Genomic DNA, 18,302 nt, shown 5'->3' with positions numbered 1-18,302 from the left:
CTCAAGTCTGTTTCCTGAGTGTTCCTGTTATGGGCTGCCACTGTCCCCAGCCAGGCCCATGCTCCCTCCTTGCTTCCTTCACCTTTTCGCAGGAAAAAAAAAAGTCTGCTTTGATGGCAGGTAGATTGTAGTCCAAGCCGTGCTGAATTGTGGAGAAACTGGCTGGCCTTGCATTATTTATTAATATATTAATATACACATTTGGATTTTCAACCCAGGAGCTTAATTAAGGCCACTTGCCTTGGTGAGTGCTGGGTCTCAGATTTCAGGGACACACCCCTTGAAGCTCTCTGCCTGTGTCCCAGACTTCCACGCAGGCTGGGATGGCCGGTTACAGCTGGCGGCTGCTGCCTGGAGATCTTTGTGGCCAGCATGATGGATGATGTACAAGCAGATGGCCTGAGATTCATTCATTCATTCATTCATTCACTCAACACATTTATTAAGCACTAAATCTGGTGCAGGAACTGTTATAGGGAAATAGCAGGGAACATGACAGAGTCTCCTAGGAGGTGGGGGTCAGGGAAGACCTGTTCAAGAAAGTGACATTTGAGCCGAGACCCAAAGGAAGTGAGGGAGCCAGTCGTGCAAATATCTGGGGACAAATTGTTCCAAGCCAAGGGAACAGCAAGGACAAAGGTCCTGAGGTAAGAACATGCTTGCCATGTTCAGGAACAGTAGGGAGGCTAGTGAGAGAGGAGTTAGGTGAGAGAGGGGACGTGGGAGGAGGTAAGGTCAGAGAGGAAGGGAGAGGAGCAGATGGGGTGGGGCCTTCTTAGAGTCCTATCAGTAGGTAGGTAAGTAGATATTGGTTTTTAATTCAAATGAACAGTTTCTTCCCTCTAGGGTTTTGAATAGAGGAATCTTATGTGATTTATATCTGAAAATTTTTATTTTCAATGTGTAGGATGCTTTGAGAATCAAAATTATATATATTATTTCATATAAGATAATGGAATCATTTTTTTTTGCCTAACTTCTTTCACTTAACATAATGTTTTCAAGCTTTATCCATGTTGTAGTACCTCATTCCTTTTTATGGCTGAATAACATTCCATTGCATGGACAGACCACACTTTGTTTACGCATTAAGTTGATGGACATTCGAGTTGTTTCCACTTTTTGGCTGTTTTAAATACTACGCTGTGAACCTTTGCAGCTCAAAGGTACTTGGCTCAAATGTACGAATGTTTGCGTTGGACATATGTTTTCATTTCTCTTGGGTAGATACATACCTGGCAGTGGAATTGCTGAGTCAAAGGGTAACTGTTGTTCTGAGGAACTGCCAAACTGTTTTCCATGGCAGCTGCACCATTTTACATCCCCACCGGCAATGGACAAAGGTTCCAATTGCTCTGCATCCTCACCAGCATTTATTTCCCACATCTTTGGTTATACCATCCTAATGAATGTGAACTGATATCTCACTGTGATTTTAACTTACGTTTCTCTAGCGACTAATGATTGAGCATCTTTCCATGTGCTAATTGGCCGTTCATACATATTTTTGGAGAACTATCTATTCAGATCTTTTACCCATTTAAAAATTGGGTTGTCTTTATTGTTAAATTGTAAGAGTTCTTCATATATTTTGTACACTAAACCCTTATCAGAGATATGATTTGCAAATATTTTCTCATTTCATTGGTTGTCTTTTCACTTTTTTTCTTTTCACCTTTTGATAGAGTCCTTTGATACACAGAAATGGTTTTACTTTTGATGAAGTCCAATTTTTTTTTCTTTGTGCTCATTCTTTTTTACGACTTCATTGTATTCTACTGTGTGGCTGGACCACAATTCATTTAACTAGCTGCCTACTGATGGAAAGAAACTTGGGTGGTTTCTTGTTTTGTGATGTTAGAAACCTTTTACATAATGCCATTTTGCATGTGAGGGTAGATGAATAGGACACTCTTGAAGAAGAATTGTCGTGACAAATGTTAAATGCTTTTGTCATTTTGGTAGATAAAGACAAACCTATCAGTAGGTAGGTACGTAGATATTGCAAATGGAATCATATACTAATTTATACTCACCAGCTGTGTTCATTAGTGCTGGCTTCCCACAGCCTTACCAACGGAGTGTGGCTACCAAAGTAAGGAAGATTAAAATTCAGTCTTTCAGTTCTACTAAGCACATTTCAAGTGCTCAGTAGTCACATGTGGCTGGTGGATAATGAGATGGACAGTGCAGATAGAGAACATTTCCACTATTGAAGAAAGTTCTGTTGGGTGGTTCTTGTAAAACTTTTTACAGTGATCTTGACTTTACATTTTAATAGGATCCCTCTGGCTGCATGTGGGAAATGGACTCAGACTGTGCAGGAGACCAAGGAGGAGGCGACTGCCGTATCCAGGTAGGAGGGGATGGAGGATCAGACCAGGATGACTGAGGAGGTGCGGAAGTGTTTGATTCTGGGTGTGTTTTGAAGGTGAAGTGGCCAGGATTTTCTGTTTGATGGGATGTAGGGGTGAGGGAAATAGAAGTCAAGGATGACTCCCAGGTTTCTGGCCTGAGTTACTGGAAGGATAGAGATGTCATTGAACAAATGGGGAAGAACAAAGTGAGTAAGTTTGGGGACGGGAGAATCCATTCCATTTTGGGCAGATTATGTATAAAATGGATCTTGGTCATCCCAAATAAAGATGTTGAATGGGTATCAAGTTGTTTTTCTGGCCTAGAGAATGATACATGATTTTGGTCACCAAGATGGAGCAAAGCCAGAAGGGAGGGAAGAGGCAGAATCACATGCTTAAGATGGGGGCAAAAGTCAAGGGCAGTTATGGGCAGTGGAAGGAGCTTAGCCTTTGAAGCTTGGAGGCTCACAGCTATGTCTGAGCCTATGTAGGTCCTTTTTCCTCCCATTCTACAGGCTTGTTGCAAGGTTCAGAGTGAGCACAGTGAGAGTTGGGATACTTGACAAGCAGGAGACCCTGCAGAGATCTTCGTTACTTCCCCTGTCCCTTACACTTGACTGGGAAGGTTGTGGGATGAGATCCACCCCTTTCCCTGACGTTCAAGGCCCTGCTGATCTGGGTCCTGCTGACTCTCAAGTTTCCTCTTCTGACATCTACAGTCAGGGGAGTGCAGGTGCAGACTCTCTCCAGAGAGTCATGTGGCTGGCCCCTTCTGCTTGGTCAGGTCTCTGTCCTCCAGCTTCTCTTAGCTCTGAGACTCAGGCCATAAAGCTGCCCAACATAGACACCCCCAAAGTGTTACAGTGTTGGGGGATGAAGCCCTGCATGACTTGCCTCGAGTCATGTTGATGGATTGCCCCATTCATTTACTTGCCAAATCTTTACAGAGACCTGCTCTGGGAGGGATGCGTGTAACATGCTTGCAATACAGCAGTGAACAAGACAGATGAGGTCCCTGCCTTCACAGTTGCAAGAGGGACATAAAATAAATAGGTAAAAAGATAATCTAGTCTACGGCCATGCCACTCTGAACGTGCCCAATCCAGGTTAGTACTTGGGCCCGGTTAATACTTGGATGGGAGACCACCTAGGAATATCAGGTGCTTAGGCATTAAAAAAAAAAAAAGGTAATATAATTTCAGGTAGAGACAACTGACATGGGGAAATGCAATAGGGTGCAGAGATGGGTGGAGAATGGCGAATGGCAGAGAGTGCTTCATTAGATGGGGAAAAATGGAGCGAGTGATCGGCATAAGGGAAGCAAGCGGTAATGCAGGGTCAACACTAATGAGCAGCATCTACATGCCAGGTCATGTTATAAGCTCATCGAATTTTTACATCCCTCTCAGAAACAGTTGCTTAAAATAGCATCGACTTATTACTTTTCACAACTCTGTCCATTGGCTGGGGGTTCCTTTGTTAGTTGCACCTGGACTCATTCATACAGCTTCATTCTGCTTCTAGATGTGCTAGAAAGTCCAAGATGGCCTGATTCGTAAGTCCAGCAGTGGGTGACGATTGTTGGCTGGGGCATCTCAGTTCTGTTAGTGGTCTCTCATCTTCCAGAAGGCTGGAATGGCTTCCTTACATGGTGTTCTCAGCGTAGCATCCAAGAGTCCTGGGCTCAGAAGTTTCATAAAGTCACTTCTTTGCATTTTATTGATCAAAGAAGTCAAAGACCAGCCTGGAGCTGCCCCCCACCCATTCCTCATTGGCTCCCTTGCATCACATGCCCATTCCTGGACCAGTCAATAGCAGGGGAATAAGGCTCTTAGACTCATCAGGCTCTCCCAAGATCTGGGGTTGAGGTCACTTCCCTGAGCCACCTGGGCTACCTGGGGGAGGGGTAGACACTTGAACAAAACTCGGGCAGGGGAGGGGCCGTTGCTAACCACTGTTAATATTAGGTGGAATTTCTAAGTATTTTATAGACTCGCATAAATGTAAAGGGTCTTTCTGTCTAATACACTTATACTGAAAATCCTTTTCTTGGAGACTCTTGGGACTGTGGCCTGAGTGGGGCCTGGATCCTGGGCACCATCATGAAATGATTTTTCCTTTTAATAGGGAAACATGGAAATAATAGATTAAAACCATGTTTTAAAAACTAGAAAACAAATGATTTAAAAATAAATCCCTTTTAAATAATAACTTCTAAAATAATTTCAAATGTATAGAAAAGTTGCAAGAATAGTACAGTAAACTTCCATTTCTCCTTCACTTATATCCTCTAATTATCAGCATTTTGCTATACTTGATTTGTCATTCTCTCTCTCTAATTTTTCTGAACCATTTAAGAGTCAGTTATAGATACAATGTCCCTTTACCTCTAAATACTTCAATGTGTACCTACTAATATCATTCTCTTACATGACTACTGTATACTTTTCAAAATCAAGACATTTAACATTGATGCAATGTTATAATACCTATTGTTAATTTCCAAATCTCACTAATTGTCCCAATAATGACCCGAAATCCCTATTCTTATACTAGTTACTACCAAGGTCACTGAACCCCTTCCAAAGAGAAAATGTGTACCTGTCCAGAGAGAAGAAAAGCAATAATATCCACAAATCTGCTTTTAAGAATCTGGGCTTAGAAATCTTGCTCACAAGCTCTGTACATCTAGAGCAGCAGTTCTCAGCTGGGGACGATTTTGGCCCCAGGGAGGCATTTGGCAATGTCTGGAGACATTTGTGGTTGTCACAGCTGGGTTGGTGATGTGCTGCTGGTATCTTGTGGGTAGAAGCTAGGAATGCTGTCAAACATCCCACCACACACAGGATGGCCCCCCACATTAGAGGTTCTCCGGCCCCAAGTGTCAAGAGCGCCGAGGCTGAGAAACTCTGACCTTCAAGTGAATTGGAGAGAGACGCCTCCCTCTGTTGCAACTGGAGCACCCTGTGGGTCTACAATTCACCCCAGCGATTCTGTTTCTCCTCAGCTACCCTGGAAAACCCCACTCCTATAGGCATAGGCACGCCCAGCCAACTCTATTTTTGATCATTCTGAACTGGAACCAACCCACATGCCCCATTAGGAGGAGACCGATAAAATAAAACAGTGTCGTCACGCTATGCCTGCCGCGGCTGTCCTACTGCTCTTCCCTCGGCTGTTTGCGTCCCTGTAAAATGGGGCTGGAGGGGTGGGATTGGAAGAATGCCAATTATCTTGAGCCCAGCTGCTACTTTATGACTGATGGTCATATCTTATGACTCATGCATGATAGATGCCTTGGGCTTATATGCTGACAAGTCTCCAGGCTTTTATTGACAGGAGGCCGCCTCAGAATGTCTCCCCATTGGAATCCAGGGCGGGGCCTCTGCTGAGTCACCTCCAGCTCAGGGTCTGGCTCATTTTAAAAACAGCTTCCATTTCCTTAGTGCCAACTGTACACTAGGCTGAATGCTGACCCTACGTCGTAAATCTCATAACTCCCACATGGATGAGCACGCGTACTCTCTTGTCTGCATTTTATAAATGAGGAAGCTGAGGCTCAGAGCAGTTGCGACACACAGCTGGGATTCAAACATAAGACGGGTCAAATTCCAAAGTCCACACTATTTCCATTTTGGTGCTCAGAAAATATATGTGTGGCAGAGAATGGACAATATATTCAGTGGTAATAGAACTCTCAGTTTTAGCAGAAAACATGTCGACTATGTTAGCCAATGACTACTGTTCCCAGCCTCCCTTGCAGCATTATGGGACATATGACTAATTCTGGCTAATAGCATGAGAGTGAAAGTGGCACAAAAGATTCTGATTTGCACCCTTAAATAGGTTGAATGCCATCTACTTCCTTTTATTCACTTCCCACTGGCAGGGATGTAGGTTTGATGGCAGTGCTAGAGAAACTACCTTGGACCATAAGATGGGAACTGCTGGTTGAAGATGGAAGAGCTATGAGATAGAAAAAGTCTGGGTCCCTGACACCATAAAGCCACTATCCAAACCCAGACTGCTTTCCTTTAGATTGATGTGAGAGAGGAACATTAACGATTTTGCTGTGTAGGTAACACTTATTATTTGAGCCTTTTTTTTATAGCGTTGTTCCTGTATCCCAACAATGCATTTATTAAACGAATGGATGGCTGATTGAATGACAGAGAGAGCGGTCAGATCCAGACCCACGCACATATAAAAAATTCACCAAGACTGAACTCGGGCGTAAGTTAGAAGCATAGTCAAGTGCAGTGGAAAAAATTCATAGCTGGAGGAGCCAGTTTCATACGTGGCCCTTCTAGTTTGCTGTGTTTCCCTGTGCTCTCTCTAGTCCGCACACTCCTGGGTTGTAAACTAGGCTTAGAAGTTCATGGAATCTATGCAGTTTAAAGATGTTCATTGTGCTTTATAATTCCACTTCTAGGAATCCATTCCCACAGAAATGTTCACCTCATTGCCCACGCGTGCGCAGGTGTAAGGATGTAGCTTGGTGTGCCTAGCAAAAACTGGAAAAGATCCTTAACGTGATTAGATAAATTATGGCACATTCGGAGCACTAAGCCGCTGACTGTGGCCGCGAGGAGTTCTCTGGTGACACTTGCTGGCACAAAATGATACTGCAGCCTAGCAGCCAGGCACTGGGAATTTCCAGAACAAGAGAAGTTCCAGGTAGTTGTGAGGATAGTTTGGGAAGCCACAGAGCAGGGAGAGATTTAGAAGGCAGGCTGAGGCAAGGAGGGGTGGGCCTGGGCGAGGTTGAGAGCATTGGCCTGGGTTCGAATTCCATCTTCACTACTTCCTAGTGGGTTGAGCTTGGCAGGGTTGGGACTTTCTCTGAGCTTTTGTTTCATCTTCTATAAGATGAGAACCCTGGGGTCCAATTCATAGATATCTGGTGAGGATTCAGTGAGAGAATTAATTCCTTTGATTATTCATTGAACCAACACTGAGCACCTATGATGTTGGTGACTGAGAATCTCATCGAGGTACAAAGGTTATATCAAGGCTTGGATCCTGCCCTTATGGAGCTTACAGTCGTGTGTGTGTGTGTGTGTGTGCGCGCGCGCGCGCGCGTGCGTGTGTGTTGATGGGTATGATCCTTATCTCCACATGGCAGGTAAGGAAATTGAGGCCTCAGAGGGGAAGTAGGTTGATGAAGTTTACACAGCTGACAGATGGTAGAGAGGGAACAAAACGAGGCCTGTCCGACTCTAGGGTCACCTCTTGGTTCCCAGCACCCAGCTGCCTCTCCCCATCTGCAGGCTGCTGGGTTTTTATCTATAAGAAGGGATAGGGGCCGGAGAGGCCTGCTGGTCTGGCCACTTGCAGGTTTGCTCTCATATCCTTTCATCGTATCAATTACCATTTAATCAGGAAACCACTGAGCACATAAACAGAGAGACTTTCCAAAAGGGAAGTGGTTACAGAGATGATGGAGGCACCCAGAAGCCAAGCAAGAGACTGCAAAGAAGCTCAGAGATTTGCAGCAATAGAAAGCCATTGCCACCTCTAAGCTGGAGGGACCGAGGGAGTAGGAAAAGTTACAGTAGACTGGGGCCTGGTCACTTAAGTCCAGTGGACCGTCTCGCAGGAGCTGAGTCATGGAGGAGACTCAGTCATTGATAGAGATGAGATATGAAAAGAACTTAACCACAACTTTAAAAAAGAATAGGTAGGAGGAGACTTCCCTATTGGCATTGTTAAAAGGCATACACTATTATAATAAAAACAGTGGGGTGCTGTTGCAAGGCAGAAAAGACCAATGAGGCAGAGCAGTGGTATTGGAGCAGCCCGTGCATGTAAGGGAACTAAACACACAATAAAGCTTGCCCCACAGCCCGCCTGGGAAAGGAGGGGCTTGTTCAGGAGACGGTGCTGGGAAATAACCCCCCCCAAACAAACAAACAAACAAACAAACAAACTGGATCCTTCACACTGCAAACAAAAGTGGACTCTAGATGGATTAAGACTTAACACGAAGTGCAAACTTATAAAACTAGTAGAAGTTATATACACACAACGGAATACTATTCAGCCATAAAAAGGAATGACGTTCTAACACATGCTGCAACGTGGATGGACCTTGAAAACATGCTGAGTGAAGTAAGCCAGTCACAGAAGGACAAATAGTATGTAATTGACTTATATGACTACCTAGAGTAGTCAGATTCATAGAGACAAAGTAGATTAGAGGTCTCCAGGGACTGGGGGGAAGAGGAGGGTGTTATTGTTTAATGGGTACAGAGTTTGTTTGGGATGATGGCAAAGTTCTGGAAATGGGTGGTAGTGATGGTTGCACAACACTGTAAATGTATTTAATGCCACTGAATTTTACCTTTAAAAATCTCTAAAATGGTAAATTTTATGTTACTCGTATTTATCATAATAAAAAAGCACCAATGTATAAAAGGCAAAAAACATTTAAAAAATTATTTTGATTATATCAAAACGAAGGCATTCTGTCCAAAGGATACCATGGACAGAGCTAATAGATATGAGTGCGAAAATATCGCAGTGTCTAAAATTGCAGTGCTTAGAATATACAAGCAACTTGCAAATAAGCAACAGAAAAGACAGCAATGGAAAAAAGCAGCAGGTGTGATGAGCAATTTCCAGATGAGGGAAACCACGAGGGCATGAAGAAGGCTCAAACCTGTTCGCGAGAGGACACCCAAATGTAAATGACCAGGAGCTATCCCTTTACACCTGGGAGACTGGTAAAAATGAAAAAGTTGGACGGCACCCAGATTTTGGTTTCAAAATCCATTCTCTACTAAAATGAACCAGGGCAGGGGTAAGAAAAGTAGAAATTGAGACTGGAACATCTTGCTGTGCCAGAAAATAAGGAAATACTCAAAGAATAATGGGGACATGGCGAAAGGACCCAGGAGCTAGCTGGAGGGGCTCACACTGGCCACATCTGGGTCCATCTGAGCCTCAAAACACATGATGGTAGCGATGGATTTAGAACGCATTAAATAAAACCCATACGTCCATACTGATATAAATGAATAAAACGATAAATGAGGCCATGGTGATTTTAAGATATATCCACAAATTCTTTGATATGCTTCTCTTCAAGAGGTGGAAGCAAATTCATATCCTTTTGAGTGGGGACTGGACTTAGTGATTCCGACGAATAGAATATGGGAGAAATAATGTGTCTGAAAACTAGGTCATAGAAGGAATGTGCTTCCTTCTTGCTCTCTTCAACCCCTCTCTCTGGGGGAAAACAGCTTCCATGTCATGAGGACCCTGGAACGGCCCTAAGAAGAGGCCCACATGGTGAGCACTGAGCTGTCTGATACAATGGCCACTAGCCACAGACGTTAGGCACTTGGCGATGTGCCTAGTCCAAACTGGAATATGCTGTGTTAAATATACACTCAGTTTCAAAGACAGCTTGAAAAAAAGATGCCAAATATCTTGTTAATAATTTTTTTTATATTGAGAACATGTTGAAGTGAAAATACTATAGATATATTGGGTTAAATAAAATATAGTACTAAAATGAACCTCGCCTGTGTATTTTTCTACTGTTTAAACTGTGGCTACCAGGAAATTTAAAATTAAGCATGTGGTTTTCATCTATGGCTCACATTATATAGTGATGCTTCAGCCCTAGTTGAACTTTCAAATAACTGCAGCCTCAGCTTACACCCTGACTGCAACTTCTGAGAGACTCGAAGCCAGAACCTTGCAGCCAAAGCACTCTTGATTCCTGACTCGTAAAAACAGTGAGAAGAAAATGATTATTATTTTAAGCTGCTAAGTTTTAGGATCATTTATTACATGGCAATAGATTGACTGATTGAGGCAAATATATGAATGGATGTTAAAATCAGTGGGTGAAAACTTGAGGAAGAACAGGATATTTAAATAGTTTAAAAGTATCTCCCTACAAGATACTTATTCAATACAAAGAGAAAAACAGTAACTCAACAGTGGTGAAACCCGGCAGATGCCGCCTTGACCATTTGATCAATATAAGCATCATCAGTAAAGGGACAAATGGCCCTCAGGTGCCTCCTGATAGGAAGCACCGAGGAGGACACAAGACCACTTGGGTAACTGGCCTGAACTTTTCAAAAGTGTCAAGGTTATGAATGAGAAAGACTGAGGAACTGCTCCCAATTAAAGGAGACCAAGGAGACGGGGCAACTAAATGCAGAGTATGTTACAGACGCAAGTACACCTCACCCCTAACCACTTCGGCATGCACATCGTTAGCTAGAGGCCAGTATTACATTCAGCGAAATGCACAAATCTTAGGCGTACTTTAGATTATTTTTGACAAATGCATCTACCTGTGTTATCCAAGCTCCCTCAAAAAGATACATTCAGGTCATAAACCTTGGTACTTGTGAATGCAACCTCGTTTGGAAATGGGGTTTTGCAGATGTAACCAAGTTAAGATGAGGTCAGACTGAATTAGTGGGGGCCCTCAATCCGATGACCGGTGCCTTTGTAAGAGAAGGAGAAGGTGATTTGGACACAGACACCTATGGGGGGGGGGGGGAAGAGGGCCATGCGAAGACAGAGGCAGAGATTAGAATGACATGCCTATAAGCCCAGGAACACCCAAGGACTGCTGGCAGCTAGCAGTAGCTGGAAGAGGCAAGGAAGGGCTCTCCCCAAGAACCCTCGGAGGGAGCATGGCCTTGACTTCAGACTCCTGGCCTCCAGAACTGTGAGAGAATAAATGCTTGTTGCTTTAAGCTGTTTAGTTTGTGGTACTTGGTTATGGCAGCCCTAGAAAACGAATACAGGAGGATATTTACCTCCCCCCGCCCCTCCCCCCAAAATAAAGTACCCTTGGGCCCATCCCCCCAGCTGGGGGCAACCACTGTCCTGATATTCTCCATCATAGATTAATTTTGCTTATTCTAGAGCATCATATAAATTGAATCATGCAGCACGTGTTCTTTTGTGTCTGATATTTTTCACTCGGCACAAGATTTTGGAGAGTCATCCAGATTGTTGCATCTATCAGTGGTTGGCGCACCTATAATTAAAGTCAGCTGGCTGGAGAGAGAATCCAATTTTTAAGTTGAGGAGAGGAGTGGGCAATGAGGATGGGAAATTTCTCTTCAAAGCTGGGCTTGGAGCAGCCTGCCCTGGGGTTTCTGACCTCTCAGGCCCACAACCTACCCCTGCTTTCTCAGCTCAGGTAGCAGCTGGGGAGGTTGGAGGCTGGGCTCCATCGCCACCTGGTGGCAATCCTAGACAATGCAACCACAGGTGCCTGCGTTGGGTCCAGCTGGTTGGGGAGACAACGGGTCAGCCAAGTGTGTATTTTCCTGGGTTGGGTCCCCAAATCACTGAGCACATACTCAGTACCTGCATGATTCCTGTGTGTGTGTGTGTGTGTGTGTGTGTGTGTGTGTGTGTGTGTGTGTGTGTGACAGAGATAACTTAGATTGGGCTGATTTCCAGAGGCTCCCAGGAGAGGGAGGTTACATAAAACTAACTAGTGGGGAGAGCAGAGGAAGTGGAGAGCAATTTGAGCTCGATATTCAGGGAAAGTTTCTCTGGGCATTTCTTAGCTGGAGGTGGAAGGGAAGGGTGTGGGAGGCAGAGGGAACAGCATGAGTAAAGCTGTGGAGGCAGGACCACGTAGTGTATGGCTTTCTTAACTCAGTAAGTTATACCTGCTTTCCCACACCTTCATCAACACTGTGTTATTCACATGAAAAAACTTTTAGCTAATGGTAGAGGTTTTCAAGACAAACAACTCTACCAGGACACTGCTCAGCCACACCTTCTTTCATGTTACAGTGCCACTGGACATATTTCCATGTTGACTTATGAAGATCTACTTTGTCTTTTTTTTTTTAATGGTAAAATTCACATAAAAACTAACATCTTACCTATATTAAAGTGGACAGTTCAGTGGCATTAAGTACACTTACTTTGTTTTGCAGCCATCACCACAGTTATCTAGAGCTTTTTCATCTTCCAAAACTGAAACTATATCCACCAAACGCTAACTCCCTATTCCTCCCTTCCCATCCCCTGGCAACCACCATCTGCTTTCTGTCTCTGTAAGTTTGTTCTAGGCACCTCGCGTAAGTGGAATCATACAGTATTTATCCTTTTCGCGACTGGCTGCTTTCACTCAGCATAATGACTTCAAGGTTCATCCATGTTGTAGCATGTGTCAGAATTTCCTTCTTTTTAAAGACTACATAATATTCCATTGTGTGGATAGACCACATTTTGTTTACCCTTTCATGCATCGACGGACACTTGGGTTGCTTCTACCTTTTGGCTCTTGTACGTAATGCTGCTATGAACATGGGTGTGCAAATAGCTATTGAAAATTCTTTCAGTTCCATTGTGTGTATACCTAGAAAATAGCTAGATTATATGGTAATTCTATTTTTAATTTTTTGAGGAACAACCATACTGTGGCCATACCATGTTAGATTCCCATCAACAGTGCACAAGACTTGCAATTTCTCCGTAGCTTCACCAACACTTATTTTCTGTTTTTCTTTACAGTAGCCAACCTAGTGGGTGTGAGGTGGTCTCTTATTGTGGTTTCGATTTTTCATTTCCTTAACGATTACTAATATTGAACATTTTAAAATATGCTTATTGGCCATTCATTTTTCTTTGGAGAAATGTCTTTTAGAAGTCTTCTGCTTGTTTTAAATCGGGGTTTCTACTGTCAAGTTGTAGGAGTTCTTTATATATTCTGGTTATTAACCTCTTATCAGATATATAATTTGCAGATATTTTCTCCCATTCTGCAGGCTGCCTTTCCACTCTGTTGGTTTTTGTCCTTTGCTGCACAGTAGTTTTTAATTTTGATGTAATCTAATTTACCTGCTTTATTTCTTTTGGTTTCCAGTGCTTTTGATGTCATATACCTTGTCCCTTTAAATTGCTATGGACTGGTCCATTATGTGGCTGTTCTAATATCTGAACCTATCAGACATCCTTAGGGTTCTATTTTCAAAATAAATTCAGATTTTGATGATTTTCCCCCACCTCCATGGCCACCGCACTGGTGGAGTTCACCACCCTCTTCCTGCACGACCGCTGCTTCCTCCTCACTGGGCTCCCTGCTCCTGCCCTTACCACCAGTCCATTCCTTACATGCAGCTGGAGGGATTCTGTTAGAACCTAAGTCAAACCCTGCCCCTCCTCTGCTTAGAACTCTTCGTGGTTCCTGGGAACCCAGAGTAACAGTCAGTCCGTACCATGGCCCACAGGGCCCTGGGTAATACGACCCCCACTATTTCTGCGAGATAATTTCCTGCTACTCTTCCTGTGCTCCATCCATGGCCGCTACATAGGCCAGGTATGCTCCTACCTCAGGGCCTTTGCACTTGCTGTTCTCCTGCCTGCCTGGCACACTCTCCCCACAGCAACCTGAATGGCCCCCTCCCTCACTGCGTTCATGTTTTTGCTCAAATGTCACCTCTAGGAGGCCTCCCTTTTTATTTAATTAAGTTAGACCACTCTAATTTAAAATTAAAATAAAATCCCCCAGCGCTCCCATCCCTCTTCTCTGCTGTATTTTTCTCCACGGTGCTTACCAGAATGTAACAAAACGCATACTTTTCTCATTTTGTTTATTGTTTGTCTTCCCCAAGGGGAATGTCAACTCCATGAGAAGAGGAATCGCTTCTGTCATGTTCGTGAATATGTCCCTAGGGCCTGAGCCATAGTCAGTTCTGAAAAATATTTGCTGAATGACTAAGTCAAAGTGAGCACATTTTGTTGGACATTTTATTCCTTTCCCGCTCATGTCCTGCAAGCATCTATCATATCTATAGTGCTGACTTCTGTATCCCATAGCAAGGTACACGATAGGGCCGGATTCAAGATTCGTTTAAATCACTCCTGCATTCCTAGAACCTGCCACATGGTGGCAGCATATGCTAAGACAAATTTTGCTAGCCAGCCTTGTGCGTCAAACAGGATCCCCAAATTCCAGATCCCAGGACACTGGGCTTGTCAGCAATTAAGGATCTAATCTCAGCTCCGTTAGGCAGAGGGGCAAAGTGAGGCCTCAAAGAGGAGACATGGTGGGGAAAATCTCAGACATTTTATGTCCAGCTCTTTTATCAGTTTATTGTGATCTTGGGGGAAGTCTTAACCCTCTCTGGGCCTATTTGCCATCTGCCTGCTTTGTGAGGTTTTTGTGACTTGCCTTTTGTGGGCTAAGGGGAGGTCTGATTCACTCCCATGTGCCTTATCTGGCCAGTATGAGGGGAACAGCAGGCCCAGAATGCCTGAGAGAGGGGATATTACCCTGATTTTATGGACCTGGGGCTGAGGTCTAAAGGGGACACCAGAGTGCCACATCCAGGGAGGGTACAGAGCAAAAACAAAAGCCTGACCTTTGCAGTCCCCCACTCCAAATCCACTAGAGACTATCTCCATGGAGCATCTCTCACGGGTCCCCTTTCTGCCTTAGTTTTTCTACCCACTGGCTGATTTCTAAGCCCCTCTGCAAACACCTTTATCACTCCCCTCAGTGCAGAAACAATGGGATTTCCCTTGGGCAAGTCATATTGGCTTTCGCCTCCTTAAAATAGGGTAAGGAGAAGCTGCAGGGACTAGCAGGAGGAATTGTGAAAGTGGTTCGGGGGCGTAGGAGGGCGTGTATTGGGTAGGAAAGTGCCTCTTCCCTCCACGGCCCTGCCTGGCTCCTGCCCACTACTCGCAGCCATGTGGGCCCAGCCCATAGCTTTTGGTTTTAAAAGAGAAGCTGGAAATTGGAATTTTGATGTGAAGTCTCCTGATTTTTAAATGTTGGCAATAAATTCATTGAAAAAAGGAACAACAACAACAAAACAAAGCAAAACACTGTGGGGTCGAAGTGAAAGTGGATTCGGCCACTGACCATCAGTTCGAGACCCTTCCCAGTCCAGGTTCCTACAGACACCTGCACAGGATGTAACCGGAAGAGATCATTATGGGTGGTATCAGGTGGGTCCTAGTTTCTAGGCTCTTGCTGCCTGCAGAACCACCGGGGTGTGCTCCGGACCTCTGGGCCATAGCGGGTGAGCTCTATCGGCCCCTTCCTCAGGAAAGGCCGAGCATTAATGGTGAAGCAGCAGGCAGGGCCTGTTGAGCAACAGCCTTGTGAAAACAAGGGCTTACATCACCTGAGCGGGCACTGCGACATCCCTGCGGGACACCTGGGGTGGTGGCGAGGCGGGAACTGAATTTACTTTCGTGCCAGAATGAGGAATCCTGGGCAGGGAGGGGTGGAAAGCAAGAGGCTCAGCATGTATTTATTTGGTGTGCGCAGTTCCATTCTAGAGGCTGGAAGGGCAAGTACTAGGACTGAGCATGATGCTTGGGGGCCAGTCCCCAGGGTCTGGTTGCCTTTTGACTCACTGTGCGACCCTGGGCCGTCATTCTCTGGACCTCATTTTTTTTCCATTCAGAAAGTGAGGTTCACATTACCTGACTTGTTTTGATTTATTTCAAACCCAAAGGGGAAGGTAAGGCTGGAAAGACTTTAATCCTTCCTACCCCTTTAATGTGACCTTGAACAGGCATACTTAGCTCTGTTGGGCCGATTTCCTCATTCGTAAAGTGGAGCTTAATAATATGATCTGATTCCTGTAATCAGGAGGACTAAATTAGTTAATACATGCAAAGAGCTTAAGATGTGGTTCAGAGAGGGTGGAAGATTGGCTTGAGGACACACAGCAAATTCTCCAATTAGCTGCAGACTCCCCCAGGTCTTACCACATCATCTTCAGAACCTCGAGAGCTGGGAGAAGGCTGCTGAGGCGCAGAGAGGGGAGCCATCTTGGTGAGGTCACACGGCCCAGTTAATGGGGGACCTCGCCTTCTTCATCCATTGAGCATCTTCTGTGTGCCAGGCATGATTTTAGGCACTGGAGAAAACAAAATTCCTGCCCAGGTGGGGCTGACATGGGGAGGAGGCAGCAGGGACAAGAAAGCAAGATGATTAGGAAAAACAATTTTGGTAGTAATGAGAATGGGCAAGGAAATAAAGTAGGGGGATGTGAAAGGAGCAACTGAGGGCCTGGGACTTGCGATGGGGAAGTCAGGAAGGCCTTCTTCCCAGGGGTAACCTTTGCACGAGCCTTAGGCAGAGCTGGGGGAATAGTGTTCTCGGTCCAGAGGGAACAGCAAATACATTCATTCACCGGTAAATTTTGGGCAGGCCCAGTTCAGGAGTTCCAGTATTCAAGGGACAGCCCTCATGGACCAAGCAGTCTGGGGGGAGGTGTCGAGACAACCAGGATAATGGTAGCTGGAGATAAGGGCCGGGAAGGAAGTTCATCAGCAAGTGGAGCAGAGAGGGCCTTTTGGAGGTGGTGGGCCTCAAGCTCAGCCCTAACTGTCCCACTTTGAATCTTGGAAGGCCTGGCTTGGGGGCCCGGGGTCCTCAGATCCCTCCCTGGTGCTGGGAAGGCCCAGAAAGTCAGCAAGCTGGGCCAGTGTTTCATTCGTCCCTCCCTGCCCCCCAACCCCCAAGGGCACTCTTGGAGATGTCATTTCTCCAGCTCTCTGGGTCACCCTAGCTCAGCAGATAACGTTGAAGGTTGAGCAATGCCTGCTTGCCCGCCAGGGCTGGGGTCAGTGGGCCAGGGGTCAGCCTCAGGCAGGCTGGGAACTCCTGCCTAGACCTGAGTGACAGAGCGGTGGGCCCAGGGAGCTGCCCAAATGGCCTAGGAATGGGGCTGGAGAGGAAAAGGGGCTGCTTGAGTCCACTCAGCAGGGAGGGCCTTGGGCGTATGTTCAAATCCAGATGGGCCATGGCCCGTTTGCCCAGCTGTGAACCAGGGGCAGCAAAAGCCTCCTCCTAGCAAGGTGAAAAGGTTAACAGTGGGTCCAGGCTTACACGCAGCGCACGGCAGGGACTTGGTAAAAATGGGGCAAGTCTCTTCTCTCTCCTCCACGGTCCCCAGTGGGGCCTGGCTTGACCTCCTCCCCACCAGCCTCTGAAACAGGTTTTGTGGCCTCAGGTTGGCAAATAGGTCTTGGGGTGCCTGGAAAAGGGCTTTTCTTTTGAGACGAAAGGGGTACATGAGCTCATGTGACATTGGGTGTGCTAGGCTCCCTTTGGTCCTCTTTGTACCCTCTGGGAGAGGCCCTTCCTTCTGATGTGCCTTTCAGAGTGGACTTAAAACTAAGCCTGAGGTTTGGGTGTCTGTGGTGGAGACAGTAATACAACTAAAAGTAACAGTAACGACACCTTCATGTAAGCTCAGAGAAGTGAAGTGACTTTCCCAAAGTCACACAATGTGGCAGAGCAGAGGACCCACCCTCCTGGGAGCCCAGGTCAGGGTAGGGTGGGGCTGGAGAAGACTCAGGTGTGGTCTAAGGAGGCGGGTAGGTGCGGTGGGTAGGGTGGTGGGGGCGGGGCACGGCCTACCCTGGCAGAGGCCCCTGTGGAGCGCTTCCCCTGACCCGCCCGCCCACCCCTCCAGGTCCTCCTGTTGGAGGTGGCTTTAAGAGGGGAGTCGCCACAGGCATGGAATCCCCTCCTAAGAGCTGGGGATGGGGGCAAGTTTAGGGGCGAGGCCGCGTCTTGGAGATGGGTCACCACTCCAGGAGACAGAGCTCGGGGGTGAGTTCTCCAGGTTCCCGCCTGGGGAGGAAACCCTCCGTGGGGCGTCAGGGCTGGACGCCGCGGGTCCTTAAGCCAGCGCCTCCTCCAGCAGGGGGCGGGCCGCCGCCGCGTTTCGGGCGGGGGCAGGAGATAGCATTATTCCTTCCCCGGGTTCCCCCCCTTTCAGTACAGCCTCCAGCCCAGAGGGGGCGGTTCGGGGGCGGGGTCGCACCTCCCCTTCTCGCTTCCAATCCGGGGGCCGCCTGGTGGGAGTGGGCAGGGGGCATGAGGCCGCCCCCCCCTCGAGCCCTGCGACCCCCGAGGACGCGCTTCTAGTCTCTGGTCAGGGCGCGGACCTCCCGGGGGTCTCAGGCGGCCACCGT

Source organism: Rousettus aegyptiacus, unplaced genomic scaffold, assembly GCF_014176215.1.
Source record: "Rousettus aegyptiacus isolate mRouAeg1 unplaced genomic scaffold, mRouAeg1.p scaffold_m13_p_12, whole genome shotgun sequence".
NCBI classification, from domain to species: Eukaryota; Metazoa; Chordata; class Mammalia; order Chiroptera; family Pteropodidae; genus Rousettus; species Rousettus aegyptiacus.
This window is presented reverse-complemented; position numbering follows the sequence as displayed.